Source organism: Copidosoma floridanum, unplaced genomic scaffold, assembly GCF_036245765.1.
Source record: "Copidosoma floridanum isolate Cflo_tuat_1 unplaced genomic scaffold, Cflo_Japanese_pri ptg000013l, whole genome shotgun sequence".
Lineage (NCBI taxonomy): Eukaryota > Metazoa > Arthropoda > Insecta > Hymenoptera > Encyrtidae > Copidosoma > Copidosoma floridanum.
Genome location: NW_028321890.1, coordinates 19812881 through 19828161, shown reverse-complemented (window position 1 = coordinate 19828161; position 15281 = coordinate 19812881). Strand labels below are relative to the sequence as shown.

The 15281-nt window shown below is 39.3% G+C and overlaps 1 protein-coding gene across 1 annotated transcript in view; it reads right to left on the bottom strand.

Annotated features, from left to right (window-relative positions):
* LOC106645054 (atrial natriuretic peptide-converting enzyme) overlaps positions 1 to 5784 on the bottom strand; it is a 33997-nt gene extending 28213 nt beyond the window's left edge. Inside the window, exon 1 of the mRNA XM_089590736.1 lies at positions 5642 to 5784. The gene's annotated coding sequence lies outside the window, so the exon portion shown is untranslated. The remainder of the gene's footprint in view (positions 1 to 5641) is intronic.
* Positions 5785 to 15281: the final 9497 nt, after the last annotated feature.

Here is a 15281-nt window from a genome sequence, read left to right as displayed (position 1 = left end):
TCTATTTGTGAGAATAAATTTGACATTTTAATTTTAATAATAGTCTGCATTTGTCTTAATTCATGGTTGATTTTTGTTTACTATTAATGAGTCAATCAACCATTTACTGACGAAATTATCGTTCATAATAATTTATCTGTATATTGCACATGTAATAAAAAAAACATTTCGTAATAAGGGTAGTTATTTAAGTGACGTAATATCGTAAAATTAACTTTGGGGCTTGATATTATGTCATGATTTATTAGCAAGATAAGTTTTCAGTTGAAAATTTCCGGAATTTACGCAGATAAGCATCAAAATTGAGAATGAGTTGAGTATAGTTTTGCTGAAAAAAGTTGTTGTCAAATAAAGACAGTATTTTAAAAATCAAAGGAGAGCTACATTGCTTGCTCATTTCTCCACTTGCTACGTTTCTCACTGTGCAGTGGCGGCAGAGAATAGAGAAGGATTGCACGAGAGGTCATACAAATGGATCTGAAAAAACTGTCAAGTCTAAGGACAAAGTTAGGATGAACCTCTAAACTGTTTGACGAGAGGTTCTATACAATTCAGTTGCTCTGCTCTTCACCCGCACCCTAAAGCCGTACTTTATTTCACGTAACGTAAATCTAAAAAATTTTAACCATATATTTCTATTAATTATTTTTGCATGAGTGTCAATTTTGTCACCCGAGTGAAGCTAGGGTGTGAAAAATTGCACGAGTGTAACAATCACCGCGCCCCTGAGTGGTGTAAGATACTTTTAGTCACTCGGTGTGTAAAGGCATCAATTTCAAGTGGCTTTTTGCCGCAATCTCCACTGGTATGAAAAGTTAAACTTTGCAAACAATTTGTCAAAAAATATAGTGCAAAAAAAGTACGTTCAAACTACCATGTCAGTCAGACAAATGATCAATTAATACGAGATAACTGTGAAAAAATCACGAGAGGATGATTTTTCACTTGGAAGCAGCTCGCACAGGAAGAGGATACATGAAGCCACCGAGGGAAGAGCTCGACGATAAACAAAGCGACCAAAGCCATTTGTCCCTCACTCTGTCTCCTCCTCCCCCCCCCCTCCCTTCGACGCTATATCACTTTCCGAGCGGTCAAGCGTGATCCTCGACCCGTCACGGAGAAAAAGCCACACTCTCTTCCCTGCCGCCCGTAAATGACGGCTCTCTCGTCCTCGAGTAAGGAAAACTAGCCGAGCGCACGCCCGACATCTCTCTTCCTTGAAAAGTTCCCGAGTACCGAGGAGTACGCATCCGGGGCACAAAGGAATCGCCCTTCCCTCGCTTCCTCATCGGCCCGCAAACCGATCTCCCGCCATTGTATACCGGCAAACCCGAATGTGTGTATGCTCTCTTAAAACGACTGACACCAGAAAGGGGACAAACATTTTTACCCTCCTTTTGTTTAGTCTCCCCTTAGCGATCTTTCTCTTCCTCTCGTCGATAAATAATTCCAGACGCCTGCGTTTTTAACTTTATTCCTGGCCTATTGATCACGGGTGCCTCTGCAGCGTAAATCGACCATTTTCCCCGCTTTTCCTTTTTATTCGTGCGAAATACTTGAAAATTCAGAGCATACGATGAACACACCTGGTTTTCTGCATTAATTTTTTTTTTTTTTTTTTTTTTTTTTTCGAGGTAATTAGTAGAGTTTTATACTTGGACTGAAGTGCTCGCGGGTGATTCCGTCGCAGGCAAAAAGGATAGTAAGGTTTCTTCCGAGATTTTTGAAAGAAAGAACGGATCTCTGGTACAAGTCAATTTTTCGGTCGGCGAAGCCAAGCGCAAATAAAAAGCACACGGCCTCTGGCTGGGAAATATCGTAACGTTGGCGCGTCGTCGGTTTCTTGGGCTTTTCCGGACGATTTGCCCGTAACTTAGCTTTCCAAGCTCTGATTTTCGAGGCGAAGAAGAAAGAAAAGTGTCTTCGGCCCCATTGGGCGACAGCCGTTCGTAAGAATGTATACGTAGCGTCGCAGGGACTTTAGCTTGCGGTGAAGGGAGTTTAGGCGACGCAGATGCGTCGATGGCAAACGAGAGCCATTGGAAGATCAATTCAGCCTTGTGCGCGCGTGTGTGTGTGTACCTACCGGAGTAATTTCGATTTGCCGAGCTTTCAAGCGTAAGGTGGCACAGTAGGAAAGACAGATGCTGAGTGCCGTCGGAAGGTATGTATACTGCGTCGCGTAGGAACGCGAGAGGGGTAGTATTCCATTTAAACGACTGGTGCTTGCTGGTTGGTTAAGTTTGTCGGAAAAACGTGTTTTATGGATGTGCGTCTGCGTGAGGGCGTAAAATGCGAAATTCGTTTCGTAAGGGTGATTTTCGTCGATAATTGATTGAGTTGTACAGTAGTAACTTTGAGCTTTTATTGAAGAGCTAAAAGTTTGACTGTACATGAATTGTCTGTTTTTCACTGTAAAACAAATTTTCAACCTAACATGAGGTTGGTTCGAGTGAATTTACATGTAAGAAAATACGTATGCTGACTATCTGTACGAATTGACACCCAGTTGAGTTAAAATATAGCGAGTAGCTTCATTTTATTTATAAAAATCCAATGGTTTGAAATCTGGAAAGTTTTAGTGGAAGGTAAGAATTTTTTTACCCGCACTAAGACCACGTAAGTTTAAATAAATTTAAAAAATCGTTTTTCACATTTACCAATTCAAACACATTTGTACAATTTATACATTTCATCTTAAAATTGAAAATTTATGTGAAATAACACCTTCAAATAATGAAATGATTGTTGTTGTACTCAAACATGCATCAGTTCAATAAAAACGAAATTATTTTTTAAAACTAATAACTCGCATAAAAACCATGATTTCACGATTTTCTCTATTCAAAATATTAATATTAGTTTTGACAGTTTTCAGTTTTCATGCTTGAACTTTTCATAAATTATCCATGACATATATACGCTGCACTTTATAGAATAAAAGTAAAGAAATATCATAGTTGTGACTATCATTTAAGTACGTATCTTTTATTATTTAAAATTACGAAAACAATTAAATCAAAAAGACTAAATGAATCTGTAATTTATAATAACCACTTTTTGATAATATTTAGATTTAAGGACTCGGAGAAGTCACTGACGCAAAATATGATTGAATCATTGTCAACACTCGCACCAAGGCATACATTTAAATTCACGTACAGTAACCAAAATATCAGTTCTACAATGTAAAAAGTATTCCAATTGTCAAACAGATGTATCAATTAATACTTTCAGCCATTAAAACTAGAATATTTCGAGCTGCTAGAGTACTAATTAAATGAAATTTCAAACCCCCATCAAAGTGTGAAAATACAATATCGCCACAAAATAATCGCGCCTCTTATCTGCACTTTCCTCCGTTTCTATTTCCTCGAACTTTTTTTATCAGAGACGACGACGACGACTTGTGTTTTTGTTTGCCCGACCAGTTCCAGGAGGAAGAGACAGTACCAGCTCGAGGCTTTATTTCGTTTACTTTAGGAAGATATGCGTGCTCGTCGATCCGACGGCCTCGTCAAAAACTCGCCAAATCCCTATACTATTACCCGAACGTCGACCGCGACTATTGCTTCAGCTCCCTTTTTTTCGGGGAGGAGTGGTAGAAAATGGTGCACGTGTCTTTCCCACACATACGCGCGCGCCTCTCCATCTTTTTCAGTTTCCCCGCAATCCTCGCTCTCGTGTCCAGCTTTATAACAACGCGGAGCTTAAGCTGTCGAGAAGGACTCTCCGAATTTAAGGGGCTATTTCGGAAAAATGATGACCAAATTATGAATTTTTTTTCGGGTCGGCTGGTCCTCCCATCACCTGGGAATGCGGATGATTTATCTTTCGCGTTTTTTATTTTTGGTCTTACGCTGGTCTTTCGATTTGAAAGGATTTCGAGGATTTATTTTTTTTATTAGTGCTTCGTTGTGATCTCAGGAGCAGCTACTTTACTAGTCAAACTATGTGGTAGAATGAATTTTGATGAATTAATAGAAACTTTTATAAAACAACGAAGGTACTTGGGAGAAAAAAAAAATTGTATTTTAATCCTTTATACCTTCCGGAGTTTTAATATAGAAAAAAACATGGGATGGAGGAAGAAAAAAATAATGAAATTCCGACTCCCGCTGAATGTACTACATCCGAGAAGTGAAATGTAAATGAAGGCCGACGAGAGTGTGCTCAAGTACTTTTGCACCGCAATTCCTCTTTTTTAATAACCTTCAGAGCACCAGTCGGCTCAGTTCGATATTGTCTCGTACTTATACGTACTAACACTCGTGTGTGCGTGTGTAGAGGGACTGTGCTCGATTTTTTCTACAAGCGGGCGATCCAGCATCTATTTTACCCACCCTCGGCTCAAACCCGTATTCTAGGCAGCTACATGTGCGTGGAGGGTGGAATTTTCACCTCCACTTCTCTTGGAGAGCGCAAAGTGAAAATCGAGCGCGAACAAAGTGCGGTCCTGGGGTAAAACGTTTTAGCGAGAAAAGCTAATTGATCGATAATCAGTGATTTGGATGCGAAGAGCATGGCTCTCTGAGGCTGTTCACTCTGATGCAAGAGTTCAAAAGATCTCAAAACGATTTAATCATGGTAATAAAAAAGTATAATTGGTCAAGAATTTTATAGTGTTCGAGTCATTTTACGTGATATTTTATAAAATTGCACTGTACGCGTTGAGGACAGAAACATTTTATTGAATAGTTGGTATTATTTTTGTCACATTTTTGAATAGGAATGAAAACTACAGCCAACCCTTGGAATTAAACGCATGATTTTTTTCAATGACATTTACTTTCTCTTTGTCCAAATAAACAGCAAAAGACATTTTTGCTCACGGTGTACTTAAATAATAAATTTAGAGTAATTTGACGAGATTTTTCTCATAAAATTTCAATTTATCCTAATTGATGACTGGTTTCAGTTGATTTCCGAGTGATTTCATTACTTAGAGTCAAAATTATTTCATAGACTAAAGTGGGTTGGTATTATTTAACGAATAAATTATTCATTTTTATTATTTTCATTAAAAAACAAGAAATGTAGCCTTAATAGAGACCAGACCCTGCCTGAACATCTCCGTCTGACCATACTTGGATGTTACTACTGCCAAAAAAAAATCAATGCCCCAGTGTCAACGCAGCACGTTCGACCGAGTGAAAAAAATTGCCGAGATTAATACACCCAAGGCATTTCTCTCCCAAGTACAAGCCCATACGCATAATAATCGATAAACATAACGAGCTTCTTAACGTACGTAATAAAACATCGCGTGCGTACACGCATTGCAAGCGATAAAACTTAATTGCGCTCGATTAATCGTCATCGTGTTTTTTTTTTTTTTTTTTTTTTTTTTTTAACATTTCACTCCTGGTATGGAATTATAATAAACACTATTAATTACAAAGTGCACTGATTAATCGAGCGTTTATTGTTATTTCGTTATGTAAGGAATGAAATTTTTAGGGTGAAATTTATCACCGCTCAAGTGGTTGTTAATCTCCTCCGTCAGCCCTCTCATTTGGTGCTTGTGAAAAAAATCAAAACCTACACCCCAAAATGGAAAAAAATGAACCATACACCAATGCACTAAGAATGTAATAACAAAAAAAAGAAAAGAAAAAAAAAATACCAGAACTGTACTTACGGTCTCGAGGTCGCAAGTTGTCTCGCGTCTAGCTTCGGCTCAACATAGTCGGAACAGCTCGACAGTACTGGCTGGGACGGCAGATCTTCATTTTGAACTTGGGCATGATATCGTGCCCCTAAACGACAACTGTTGCCGATCGCCTGCCGCTTCTGCTGGCCAATTTGTTTGACCGGCTGCTTCTCATTGGGATGCTGGTGTCGTTGCTGGTTATTTTCTTGTGCTTGCTCTCCCCCTTCTTTCGTGTACCGACTCCTACAGACATATATACATTTTTTTTCTAACTACAGTTTTCTTTTGGGAGGATAAAATGTGTTTTTGTTCACTCGAACTAACTTCTACATGCCATAAAAATGTGAGATAAAATAAATGTAGCTATTGTTGTAGGACTAAATTTTGGGGCGTATGCTATTAATGAAAGAAACTAAAAGTACTGTACTTTTTGGTTAAATTTTCACGTTGCCATAGTCGCTCATAGCTAAACCGCTATAAAGGATGAGGCTTTAGTTGAGCTTAAGTGAAAGCAGAGAGTGAATGCATTCGATTGAAAAATTTGTATTAATTTCGATGCTCCTTATTAAAAATTACAGCAATAGCTGTTGGTAGGAAAAAATTAAATCTTATTGAAAGAAGGCATTCACTCTAAATTTTCTAAGTTGCTGCGTCTCAGCTAAAAGCACAAAAATACACTTCTAAAATAAACTGGGAATCCAAGCATCAAAACCTACAATATAGTTCCAAAGGAGTTTTAAAAGAAACTAACACTCAAAATTTATACACTTATTTCATAAGTGCATTACAAACATTTTAGATAATGATTCGCTGTACAGCTATATTGACAAAATAAATTGTGTCTATACAAGGTACACGTTACTAATTCCAACCCGTACTTGTGCTGCAAGGAATTTCATTTTTCATTTCAATAAAAATCCAAAAACCACGTTAATGAGTTCACAAGTTGAATCTCCTCAAACGCAAAATTAAAACCCCTTCAATTTCTCATTAGGCGCGATACAACGATTTCACGGGGCCACAGAGGAAGCTTAACAAATCGAAGGAAGCCAGAACAAATGACGCTGGAACTCTAATTGACTTTGGCGCGCGGATTATTCATACATTCGATCGCGGGAGGGATACGTGAGCGGAAATTCCCGCTCTGGCTTTTCTGGAAAGTGCGCGCGTGTCAGCGTCACTCCGACCCTTAATACCTGCACGTCCAAAGGACCGCATGGGCACTCGTGATTTTCACGCGCTGTTTGAATCAAAAAAGTTTTTTTTTTCCTGCCTTCAAACGAATCCAAACATTTCTAGGGAAAAAAAACATGGTCAACCGGACGCGAAAACACAAGCCCGGAAGCTGATAGCCGCGCGTGCCCAAGAGAAGATAAAAATATCCCGAAAAATCGATGCAGCGACCTGGGACCGAAGAAAATGGACACAAGTACATGCAAGATGAAAAAAAAAAAAAAATTTAAAAAAAGGCATGCCTGGTATCCGTGTCCGGTTGACAATCGCGCCGCCGCTTGCTGGGCCTCTCCTCCACTCCTTATGCGTGTCCAAACTCTCGGTGATGATATCTCTTAATCAGGAGACACCAGTGGGTCTCTTCGGGAGTCAAGAAGGCGCACGTGGATGACGCTGTCTCGGTGCAAAAGTTGCGACGGTTCGTCCGTGAGTATACAGCGAGCAGCGGCGGCGTGCGTACTACGTGCGTGGGTGGTAGCGTACAACTGAGTGCGTAGCCGGCTGCTCGCTCGTCAGCTTCCCGGCCTGACGACTACCACCACCACCACCGACCCGACGGCGACGACGACACCCAGCTGCCTGACAGCTACCCCCTTTCTCCACCCCCTCTGTCTTTCTCGCTCGCCCTGCCTTGGCCTAGGCCTCGGCACCCCCCCCCTACGACCCGTCGGCGCCTCTCCGTGCGAGCCTGCGCGCGTCCCTTGGCACTGTGTACTAGTCTGCGGGGGGAGCTGTATTGTTGTATAAGACTCATCGCTCCATCTCTATATTATTATACTTGTATCCTTTTCTTGTTCTCTTTGCTGCCGAGGATGATGATACCAATGCTTACCACTGCTAATGATATTTCAGTTTGCTGGTATGAGGATTGAATTTTTGCAGTACCAACTCGCGCGTCAGTTATGTGCATCGTGTTCGTCGTTTGTTGGGCAGGCGATGAGAGAGAGAGAGAGAGAGAAAATAACAGCGAGTTGCTGGCGAGCCAGTAGTGCGAGTCCGGATTTGGTCAGACGCCTGCTTGCATGGGAATGCCGGCTTGGGATGATCCTTTCTGGGGAGAAATGAGGTTTTCCGACTATACTTTGGTGGATTTGCCACGTTTCACTTTGATGTGGTTTGAAGAGTGGCTGCAAATTCACAGCATCGAAATAATTGAAATAATTGCTAGTGCGGGGTTTTCTTCGATCGGTGGCCCGAGATTCATGACTCTGGTTGTACAGCTGTTTTTTTTTCTTTTAATAAGGTTTTCTAAATTTTACTTGAAACGATGTACTCTGAATTAAATGAAATAAATTTTTTTGGCTGATTCCTCCTGTTTACGAGAAAAAAAGAAAAAAACGTGGAAAAAAACTACTGCGTACATTCAATCCTAAATACAGTTTCGTGTAGTTTCTCCAACAAATTACCCAACACATAAATATCACAAACAACGATCAATTGAATTTCCTTTTTATTTTCAATTCAATACGTACACAATAAAAACATAACGAAATTGATCCATGACTTTTCAAAACTCCTGTAAATTAAGTTAAAAAATTTTCTCGGGGCTCACATTTTTTACGTTCAATTTCAGAAATAAAAAAATAATTTTTAACTAGGTCAATTTCACAAAGTGTATTAAAACACGCAAAAAAAATGATACATTGTCCTCTGTGCTTTTTTTTCTTCAATTTATTGTCTTTTTTACAATTAAAAACAAAAAAATACAATTAACACGGTTGGAAGAACAACATAAAATGAATTAAAACCGCCTTTCCGCAAAAAAAAACCATCCAATCGAAAATTCGGCTGAACAAAACAAAACAAAAAAAAAAAACAGTCTTAAACGCTTCATTAGGCATCGGCTGACTGACGGCTGGCAATTCCGAAAGAATAACTTCGTGTGTAGCATTACCAAGAAGCCGATGTAAGGAGAAAAAAAAAAATGAAATGAAAGGGGGTGGCGGAGTGGCCTGTTCCCGCTTGTAAAGGAGCAACTCGAGAGTATCCACTTTCGGGTAGTCGTCGGATCTCCAGACCTTCCCCGAGTCCAAGGAGGGTGGGGGCTTGTGGGGGCCGCAACTGCTTATCGAACCAAGGGAGATCAAGATCGAGTGACGGAAGGTACGAGATGAGGAACAGACTGCGTGGTATACGCAACACACACAAGCTGCGGTAATCCGGACCACTTAGCTGAGCCCCGGGGCTGCTGCTCATACTTTCCCCTTGATTAGGCGATATCTCGGGCGGCTCGTGCTTTCTGTATACGGCAAAGCTACGTGCTGATCTGCTGAGCTGCGAAATAGCTGGCATTCCCCGAGTGAAAGCCGATCCTTCTTTTGAGGCTCGGGACGGCGCTTTTGGAGGTCGATTTGGAGCTGCAGACAATGGACCCTTGTGATTGTTTATCAATTTGGCATTGCGTCATTTGGTTCCTGTGTGAGAACTCCCCTCATTTTTCCCGGGAATGTGAATTGTTTTTCGTGCCCGTTGGACTCTGCTGGCCCTGATTACTTGATTCTCGATTGTTATTGGTATATTAGTTTGGCTATGTACAGATGTCGTGGTTGAACTTTCCATACTTCACACGCGGTGATGTAATTCTAGTTTTTTTTTTATATGTATGTTTTTTTCTGTATTTTTTATTTGATTGTTTTTGTAGGTCAACGTATTATTGGAAACGTATGTATATAACAGAATTGTATCAAAATGTGATGAGACAAGTGTTAAAGGAAGAATCTAATCTGTAAGAATTTTATTTATTTGAAACTTACTTGTCACTCAAATGTTTATTTACAAATAAATAAATAAGTGATGCTTGCCCTACTGAGTACACTAAATTTACTTATTTCGAAATCAAATCAAACTTTACAAACGATTCCTTTTTACAGTTGAGAGATTTATCGTTTTAGCGAGTAAAAAATTTCTTTCAATGCAATCATCGATTTATTTTACAAGTAGTATACATTGTACTGTGACAGCAATTTCATTAAAAGGAAAAGATAGAGTGCATTGTTTCTTGCTGGAGTTATCGAATAATTGCAAGCTAAAATTAAAAAAAAATATTATAACAATAATCCCTTCAAATTTGTTTGAATATCGCTGAAAAATAAAAATTAGATTTTATCTATTATTTATTTATTATACTATTATACTATATTTATCTCAATTTTGTCAATTTCCTTGTCCAGATTACAAAATTGTGTACAAAAAATTGTATTTATATAATATTTGCAAAAGTTACGGGTGTGGGTAGATAATATCATGGATTAATTGTTTAAAATTAAGAACTGTTATGTTTTTATGAGAAAATAATATCTGAAATGAATTGAGTCTACAAAAAAATATTTAAGATAAAACAGATAGTGAATCTTCGTAGTAATAAATTTGTAACGGTTCTTACAATAATCATAAAATTTTATAATTACAACACATTTGATGTCCTATTAATTCTATGATATGTAGTTTATAAATAATTGAATAATTTTGGTTTCGTATTGATATTTGTTTATATTTCTTGTTTTTGATTTTAAAAATCACACTTTTAAGAATTATTGATAATATTTAAATACCAACCACTTATTTGACTCGTAACTAAAAAACAATTCAATCACTTATTACATCTACTACGTAAGTACAATGTGAAATATTTAAATCATAAATCCAGTTGGTAATTAAATTTGTATTTTGAAAAAATCACAAAAGTAATGACTCAGTGAAAAATCAACAATGCATTCAATAATCTCATCACAATTCCCGCAACTCTAATACCATCAACAAATAAGTAACAATCACACGAGCATTGACTTATACCAAACATGGGAGCGCTTTTTCAGGAAAGTTAAGCAATCGCTCATCAGCTCAATCACATAAATCCCACTCTCAAGTATCAACCATTTCATCCCGCAACCCACTCCCTATAACCCGCGTGAAAAATCAATGTCCACACTCTAGAGCGAGTAATAAAATCAAGCGCCGACTCATCCATTCCTTCGCCCTCTCTCCTGCAATGAATAAGGTCTTACGCATCCAGTGGCCGTCACCGCGTTCCCCCGCGCACAAAAACACACTTACGCATCGTCCCACTGTGTAACCACTGCCAAAATCTATACCCACCGAAATCAAGGGGACAGACCGCTCTCGGAGCAGCAGGAGCCGAATAGTCGCGGCGTCCCGGAGTCTAGCCAAATAAAAGCTCCGCGACTGCTACCGCTGCCGCCAACCCCTCCCCCCAACTCCCTCTTTGACTGTGGGTGTGGGTGCGAGATGCTTCCCGAAGGCACGTGATGACTCGACCTGCATGACTATTGTCAGAGCCCGAGCATCGCGAAATTCGAAGGGGAGCTGATACGTGTATCGAAAACGGGGGGGGGAGAAGAGAAGTGTGTAGTCTTGCTCTCGGAATCTTTTTCGCCGGGCGAGTCGTAGCTGAAAACTTGGCTTCGCTCCTCCTTTTGCTCCAAAGGCACTATTAGGCATGTGATCCGTGGATTTGATTTCGCGCCGAGAGGAAATCAAATGGAAAACGGGGAATGTGAGTGCACCATTTTGAATACCTTGTATGGGTATCGTAATTTTGCAACAGTAGAGTGCGCAATGCTTGGAGTTTTTTTTTTTAATTTTTAAGTAAGCCTAGTTCTTTGCTACTTCGAAGAAATCAATATCAAAGCTGAGTCCTTATTCATCGGCATACGGGCACTTTGGTCCGAATAAATATTTTAGTAGATAAAAAGCTGAACGTGTCACGTTAAAAAATACTGTGGTGAACGCAATAAATTTTTTAGTATTGAGGTATCTAGTATTTTTCACACTGCAAATGTTTTCACAACAAATTATTCATATTCGTTCAAGTTGCTTAAGCGTTGCAGTGATTAATTTTGAAACATTTAACAAAAATATTTTTAATCTAATATTAAGAAGGAAAATTTTTCTGTCAATTAAAAAAAAAGTATTTGCATGATTTTAATATTTATATTTTTAAACTGTCAGATTGTAAGGCATTGTTACAGCTTAAAAAAATTCTGTTAATCACTGTGTTATAAGTTGTACTCAAAAACAATTTTTTGTGTATATACACTTTTGGCAAAAAAATTTTTCGAAAAAATTGAAAAAGGATCCGTGCCTCAGTTTGAATGTTAAAAATAAAACTCCTATTCAGAACTAAACGGATTGTCTTTAAAATCAATGTGAAAAATTTAACACTTTAGTCTTTAATTTCAAAATACTTGGATTTACAGTGCATCATTTCTGAATGGTAAAGGACGTGAAGGAAGTTGTGTGCAGTGCTCATAACACAAGTCAAAACATATATTTGATAGTTGGCCCTCTACGTTGTTCTCGATTGACAATTAATTAATGTACGTCTTGAAAAGTGTTCAAAATAACGTTTTATTTTGCCAAAAAAAAAATTTAGTATCCCACCCGCGTCACTCGAAAAAAAAAATCCTGCAGGGCAACTCCGAAAAACAAAACGGATACTCTCCATCAATTCACGAGCACGCAGGTTCGTCAAATCCACCATTCCCACGTGCCAATGGAAAAACCCGGGAGGACACATCGATGAATTTTTGCGATAGCTTCCACATTAATTCCCCCTCGACTCGAGTATCCTTCGCATGAAATCCCAAGGATCCTGCGAACAAAAAAGTCAACGAATCAATTAGAGCTAATTCTCCCGTTCGTCCCTCAAACCCAAGCCAACTCCATCCGAAAGGGCTCCGACAAAAAATTCCCGCCAGAGATGACGAATCGTTTCTCCTCCAAAAGCTCAGCACTAATACCACCAAACTAATTACGGTTGGCAGGAAAAAGCGTCCCGAAAAATCCACCCTACGACCCGAAAAACTCGTAGCTTCGGGTGTATCCCTTTCGTCGCTTTACAGCTCACTCGACCGCGCAGCTCCTCTATCTTCCTTCGCCGCTGCAGCAACTGTACTCCACCGGCGGTGAAAACTCCCTTCGCTGCACAGGGCCTGTCCAATTTATTATTCCCTTAACTCGCTGAAAAATATTGTCCAAGCAGCGCAGGCCCGACAGAGCCCATTTATTTCCTTTCACCTTATCTCCCTCCTTATTCTCCCATTTCGCGTTACTCGGAAGGGGGTACCCACAGCCTAATTCTCTACGAAGGTAGTACACCTGTTAGGCTTTGCGAGGAGGTGGCTTTTTATTTAGATTATTACGTTGTCGAGAAAATCTGCTCCTCAGGGATTCAAAGGATACTTCGGCCGCGGGTTTTCGTTCGATGTTGGGTTTGTTTTCTCCCTCCCTCGTATTTTGCATCAAATAAGGGTAACGAGCTCGTGGGATGGATCAAAGTACTTTTTAAGATGACTTCTCGTCGGTGTATCAGTGGCTTTTCTTTTTGCTACTTGGGTAAATATTTTTTTCACTCTACGGGGGATTGGTCAAATATTTGCATCTTGAGGATAAAACGATGTCGCGTTGCCAGAACCTGATTTTATTTTCGGTGTGCTCTGGGATTTTTGATTTTTTTTGTGCTACTCAGTGATGAGTTTTAGTAAAAATATACGTCGATAAAAAAGTATTTGAGGTTCAGTATCAAGACAAATAAAATTTGTGTCTTTTTAAGTCCTCCAGAAATACAGGAAAATCAGTAAACTAGCAGTAAATGCTTTTTTGAACATTTTTAGACTTTTTCTGAAATTCGACATTAATATTGGGTTACTTGCTTAAGCACACTAATCGTTTTTTTATTAAAACATCGATGCAAATGTAAATTACGTGGAAAGAATTTTGCATAAAATTATGGTACTGTTTAATTTCAAGGTAAATCTTTAAAAATTCTCATAAATGGTGATACTCTCAATGGAGTGTGAATAAGAAATATCTTTATTCCAAAAGTGTACGTTAAAATACAACTCTTTTAATTTTGGGAATTTCAACGTAAATATTATTGAGAAATTGCTCTTACACTTGAGTGAATAATCGAAAAAGATAAATTTTTATTTTTACATTTGTATTTGTTGTGTACGCAATAACTATTGGTCAACTCGTTATAATTTCTGTATCGATTATATTTAATCGTAGGCAAATATTTTTATTCATCAAAGTTACGGGCAAATTCAATCAGACGAGATTCGCGGGATGAAAACACGTTGCCCCGAGCAAAAAAAAAATATATCTTCCAACGTTGTACTCGGGAAAGCTCTTCGGAGAGCTCATTTTATAATCTCGCTCGCGAAATAAAGAGAGGTTTTAATATCTTCTTTCTGCATAATTGACTTTCACCGACATACCACTTCCTAATTCATCGCTAGATTCTTCTTCTCTCGAAATTCGTCGTAATATCCTTTAATAATGAAAAAAACAAGTTCAAACGAAATGACACGGCCAACCGACATAGAAGGCGTAAAAACAAACTTATCAAAAAATCGTATCGCGCACGTGGCACGACAACATCGATGATCCATACTTCCGGTCGAACACATATACACATGTACAGGACCAAGTCACGACTACAGGGGGTACAATACAAATCGAGGGTAGTTTCAGTTTATGGCTCGCCGTGACAAACACCCTTCACGGACTCACCCTCGCTCTCTCACACACGGCACGCGGTACATAATAATATAGGGAAAGGACGAGTAGCAGCGTAGAGAGAGAAGGAGAGCCTAGGATATCGATTCGGGGGGCGCGCGCGAACCGTTTTACGTAACCCTCATATAGATCCATCTCGGCGTGCACGCGCGCGTCTACGTATCTGCAGTACGTGGGTACGGTGCACTGGAAAGGGGAAACGGGCGGTGGCCGGCTGTCAACCTGTAAATTGTCATCCGCGAGCTGCGCGTATAACGTCAGGACTGTCGTCGAGCTGGACCACCCCCTTGGCAATGTGTGCACCACATGTGGGGCCTGCTATATATATATGCATGCGTTGTACATATTATATACTGTGCGCTCGTAAATCCTCGCTTATTTATACGAGAGCTTTTCTCTTTTTGTTCTCTCCTCAGCCGCGCCCTTTTCGCGATTGTTGAAGAGGCGACGGTTTCATCTGTACCTAGCTGAGCTATCTGTATGATGCTGCAGATTCGCGAGGTTTCGCTGTTTTTTATTGTTTCATTCTGAGCTCCCATAAGGGTGTAGAATGCTTTTTACCAAAGTAGTTGACCACATTTCCTTGCGTTATCTGGACGAGCGGATTATTATTCTCACAGTTTTATGAAAATCCGATTTTTTCAGCCAATTTTTGGTAGTGAAATGATTACTCACCTCGTTCCATAAGATGCAGAGGGTTCTTTTTTTTTTTTTTTTTTTTGCTATCTTTTATTAGGGCTGCGATTCGAATGGAATATTTAATCGCGTCCTTTAAATGTCTATGGCAGAAGTATTCAGAGAATGGTGGTGGTATGTAAACAAACCAAAAATGCTCTTCAATGCTTGATTTTATTCA